The 5,434-nt window shown below is 62.5% G+C and overlaps 1 long non-coding RNA gene across 1 annotated transcript; it reads right to left on the minus strand.

Annotated features, from left to right (window-relative positions):
- Positions 1-3,352: 3,352 nt before the first annotated feature.
- Positions 3,353-3,975, minus strand: LOC126210398 (uncharacterized). The gene is made up of 3 exons (XR_007540658.1): positions 3,862-3,975; positions 3,537-3,742; positions 3,353-3,455 (listed from the first exon to the last, which is right to left on the minus strand). It is a non-coding gene; the product is annotated as an uncharacterized LOC126210398 (long non-coding RNA).
- Positions 3,976-5,434: the final 1,459 nt, after the last annotated feature.

Raw genomic sequence — 5,434 nt, forward strand, 5'->3', positions numbered from 1 at the left:
GGCGGCGCGAGGGCCGCACCCCGGACCCTGGCGCAGGCGGTGACCCGTGGCAGCTACGGACGGCGGCGGTGTCGACGAGCGGCGGCAGGCGCGTCGATCACGCGCGGGCGCAGCAGGCGGCGGGCGACAGCACGGACAGCTGCGACGGCGGGGCGGCGCGAGGGCCGCACCCCGGACCCTGGCGCAGGCGGTGACCCGTGGCAGCTACGGACAGTGGCGGTGTCGACGAGCGGCGGCAGGCGCGTCGATCACGCGCGGGCGCAGCAGGCGACGGGCGACAGCACGGACAGCTGCGACGGCGGGGCGGCGCGAGGGCCGCACCCCGGACCCTGGCGCAGGCGGTGACCCGTGGCAGCTACGGACGACGGCGGTGTCGACGAGCGGCGGCAGGCGCGTCGATCACGCGCGGGCGCAGCAGGCGGCGGGCGACAGCATGGACAGCTGCGACGGCGAGGGCCGCACCCCGGACCCTGGCGCAGGCGGTGACCCGTGGCAGCTACGGACAGCGGCGGAGTCGACGAGCGGCGGCAGGCGCGTCGATCACGCGCGGGCGCAGCTGGCGGCGGGCGACAGCACGGACAGCTGCGACGGCGGGGCGGCGCGAGGGCCGCACCCCGGACCCTGGCGCAGGCGGTGACCCGTGGCAGCTACGGACGGCGGCGGTGTCGACGAGCGGCGGCAGGCGCGTCGGTCACGCGCGGGCGCAGCAGGCGGCGAGCGACAGCACGGACAGCTGCGACGGCGGGGCGGCGCGAGGGCCGAACCCCGGACCCTGGCGCAGGCGGTGACCCGTGGCAGCTACGGACGGCGGCGGTGTCGAAGAGCGGCGGCAGGCGCGTCGATCACGCGCGGGCGCAGCAGGCGGCGGGCGACGGCACGGACAGCTGCGACGGCGGGGCGGCGCGAGGGCCGCACCCCGGACCCTGGCGCAGGCGGTGACCCGTGGCAGCTACGGACGGCGGCGGAGTCGACGAGCGGCGGCAGGCGCGTCGATCACGCGCGGGCGCAGCAGGCGGCGGGCGACAGCACGGACAGCTGCGACGGCGGGGCGGCGCGAGGGCCGCACCCCGGACCCTGGCGCAGGCGGTGACCCGTGGCAGCTACGGACGGCGGCGGTGTCGACGAGCGGCGGCAGTCGCGTCGGTCACGCGCGGGCGCAGCAGGCGGCGGGCGACAGCACGGACAGCTGCGACGGCGGGGCGGCGCGAGGGCCGCACCCCGGACCCTGGCGCAGGCTGTGACCCGTGGCAGCTACGGACATCGGCGGTGTCGACGAGCGGCGGCAGGCGCGTCGATCACGCGCGGGCGCAGCGGGCGGCGGGCGACAGCACGGACAGCTGCGACGGCGGGGCGGCGCGAGGGCCGCACCCCGGACCCTGGCGCAGGCGGTGACCCGTGGCAGCTACGGACGGCGGCGGTGTCGACGAGCGGCGGCAGGCGCGTCGATCACGCGCGGGCGCAGCAGGCGGCGGGCGACAGCACGGACAGCTGCGACGGCGGGGCGGCGCGAGGGCCGCACCCCGGACCCTGGCGCAGGCGGTGACCCGTGGCAGCTACGGACGGCGGCGGTGTCGACGAGCGGCGGCAGGCGCGTCGATCACGCGCGGGCGCAGCAGGCGGCGGGCGACAGCACGGACAGCTGCGACGGCGGGGCGGCGCGAGGGCCGCACCCCGGACCCTGGCGCAGGCGGTGACCCGTGGCAGCTACGGACGGCGGCGGTGTCGACGAGCGGCGGCAGGCGCGTCGATCACGCGCGGGCGCAGCAGGCGGCGGGCGACAGCACGTACAGCTGCGGCGGCGGGCGACAGCACGGACAGCTGCGACGGCGGGGCGGCGCGAGTGCCGCACCCCGGACCCTGGCGCAGGCGGTGACCCGTGGCAGCTACGGACGTCGGCGGTGTCGACAAGCGGCGGCAGGCACGTCGATCACGCGCGGGCGCAGCAGGCGGCGGGCGACAGCACGGACAGCTGCGACGGCAGGGCGGCGCGAGCGCCGCACCCCGGACCCTGGCGCAGGCGGTGACCCGTGGCAGCTACGGACGGCGGCGGTGTCGACGAGCGGCGGCAGGCGCGTCGATCACGCGCGGGCGCAGCAGGCGGCGGGCGACAGCACGGACAGCTGCGACGGCGGGGCGGCGCGAGGGCCGCACCCCGGACCCTGGCGCAGGCGGTGACCCGTGGCAGCTACGGACGGCGGCGGTGTCGACGAGCGGCGGCAGGCGCGTCGATCACGCGCGGGCGCAGCAGGCGGCGGGCGACAGCACGGACAGCTGCGACGGCGGGGCGGCGCGAGGGCCGCACCCCGGACCCTGGCGCAGGCGGTGACCCGTGGCAGCTACGGACGTCGGCGGTGTCGACGAGCGGCGGCGGTGTCGACGAGCGGCGGCAGGCGCGTCGATCACGCGCGGGCGCAGCAGGCGGCGGGCGACAGCACGGACAGCTGCGACGGCGGGGCGGCGCGAGGGCCGCACCCCGGACCCTGGCGCAGGCGGTGACCCGTGGCAGCTACGGACGGCGGCGGTGTCGACGAGCGGCGGCAGGCGCGTCGATCACGCGCGGGCGCAGCAGGCGGCGGGCGACAGCACGGACAGCTGCGACGGCGGGGCGGCGCGAGGGCCGCACCCCGGACCCTGGCGCAGGCGGTGACCCGTGGCAGCTACGGACGGCGGCGGTGTCGACGAGCGGCGGCAGGCGCGTCGATCACGCGCGGGCGCAGCAGGCGGCGGGCGACAGCACGGACAGCTGCGACGGCGGGGCAGCGCGAGGGCCGCACCCCGGACCCTGGCGCAGGCGGTGACCCGTGGCAGCTACGGACGGCGGCGGTGTCGACGAGCGGCGGCAGGCGCGTCGATCACGCGCGGGCGCAGCAGGCGGCGGGCGACAGCACGGACAGCTGCGACGGCGGGGCGGCGCGAGGGCCGCACCCCGGACCCTGGCGCAGGCGGTGACCCGTGGCAGCTACGGACAGCGGCGGCGGCGGCGAGCGTGACTGCATCGCGGACCCTCCTCGGCTCGCGTCCGGCGGCAAACTGAGTCACACTGACCGACAAAAGCAATCTTTGATACCAAGTCCTCTGTTTGCGCATATGCATTTGTGATCTGTACCATCTCTGAATGTAAAGTACTTTAGCTACCATTCTTTTATTTAAGACCTCACGATGCCGCTGTACTAAAATTGCTCTCCACCACCTCTGAGTAACTACTGCACTCTCCCTTTGTCTAATAAAAATTCTCCTCTGTTGTTTCCCAGGCAGTACTTTCCTGGCCCATTTTTGTATCACTACAGCAGCAGCTTTTTTCATTAGAAAAATATTTCTTTCATACTTCATTAACTTTGTTGCTCTAAATTTCTGCTGAATTGTAATAGCTGATTTTCTTATTCTTCACTAGTTATGATCAAATTTCTTCTCCACCAACGTTGTAGCTTCACTGCAGCAGCCTCATACTTAGGTAGCTAAAAAAACAAAAAACATAACAATAGAGTTAGAACATATAGACTCAAATTCATTTATTAAACTATGATTTGACTATTTACCTGAAACTTCAGGAGTATCTGCCACAGTAACGAAAGCGTTTTTTCTCTGTGACCATCTACAATGTCACGTGATGTAATATTGCTTTTTATATCAAAGCCTGCCGAAATTAGAGATGCAAACGCAAGTCCTACATTGTGTTGACCAAGCCGGTGCTCTAAGCTTTGACATGATGGTTTCGTCTTGCAGTATTATTTCCATAACACGACTGGGAATGAAGTGAAATAAAGTGAAATCATGGCCTTCAGTAAATTGAAACAATAATAAATTTGATTTTACCATCCATATATACAGTCACAGTGTCATTCAGTTGCATGAAGCACTGACCACAAGCGAATACCATCCCGAAGATCAAGAAGCTTGGTCACAGCATAATCAAACTCATTCAGATATGACTGTTCATGAGTTACAACGTAACCAAACTGTCGCAGACACTTTATGACGTCACTAACAGCTGATAAAAATTCTCCAGAAAACGCCAGCAACATATCACGGCTTGACTGAAAGTATAAAGATGAAGGAAGTATGCAATCAACAAACACTCAATAAATGGCTGGCAGCAAAGTACTACATGTTCAATAAACTGAACTTAGATTAAATAATAGAAAGGACAATACTATATACATGCATGTCATCTCATGAGCATAACTTCATACCATACATGAATACAAGTTTAGTAAATTCGACAATAAAACCCTCATCCTCAGGCAATATTACTGCAATCCACAGTCCCCATTTTAAAATGGTGGTGAGGCAGGTTACCTTTCTATGCAAAAGTACAGGATGAACCCATCCTCCTTAACCTTGTCTCTATCTCCATCTACATACATACTGAGCAAACCACTGAAGTGTACGGCAGCGGGTACTTCCAATAGTGCTAAATATTAGGGTATCCAATCACGTAAAGAGTGCAGGAAGAATGCTGTTTAACTGCTGGTTTTTTTTTTTTTTTTTTTTTTTTTTGTGGTTTTCGGGCGCACAACTTCAATGGTCATTAGCGCCCTGACTACTCTAAGAATGCACCGCGAGGCACAAGTTGACAACAACAACTAAAAGGGAAAACACAATAAAAGACAGACTGACAGGCAGAGGAGTAAAAAACATCAAATGTCCTTAGCGAGGTTTGTCAAATTGATAAAACAAAGAACACGAGCAGCTGCTCGTGGGTCATCCGCTAAAATGGAATCTAAAGTAGTAGGCAGGTTAAGATCGAGGCGCAGTGTTTTAAGATCGGGACAGGACATTAAAATGTGACTAACCGTCAGCAAGTGCCCACATGGGCAGAACGGCGCCGGCGCAGCCGTCAGCAGATGGCGATGGCTGAACCGGCAGTGTCCAATTCGTAACCTTGCTAAAACGACCTCCTCCCGCCGAGAAGGGCGTGAGGAGGACGTCCAAGCCACGGGAAGAGGTTTTAAGGCCCGAAGCTTGTTGTCGGTAAGTGCAGCCCAATCGGCATGCCACAGCGACACAACGCGCCGACAAATGACCCTGCTAAAATCGGACGAAGGGACACAACAAGAAGCTGTCCGAGGCTTTTTTTTTTTTTTTTTTTTTTTTTTGTGGTTTTCGGGCGCACAACTTCAATGGTCATTAGCGCCCTGACTACTCTAAGAATACACCACGAGGCACAAGTTGACAACAACTAAAAGGGAAAACACAATAAAAGACAGACTGACAGGCATAGGATTAAAAAACATCATCAAATGGCCTTAGCGAGGTTTGTCAAATTGATAAAACAAAGAACACGAGCAGCTGCTCGTGGGTCATCCGCTAAAATGGCATCTAAAGTAGTAGGCAGGTTAAGATCGAGGCGCAGTGTTTTAAGATTGGGACAGGACATTAAAATGTGACGAACTGTAAGCAAGTGCCCACATGGGCAGAACGGCGCCGGCGCAGC

Source organism: Schistocerca nitens, chromosome 10 (genome assembly GCF_023898315.1).
Source record: "Schistocerca nitens isolate TAMUIC-IGC-003100 chromosome 10, iqSchNite1.1, whole genome shotgun sequence".
NCBI classification, from domain to species: Eukaryota; Metazoa; Arthropoda; class Insecta; order Orthoptera; family Acrididae; genus Schistocerca; species Schistocerca nitens.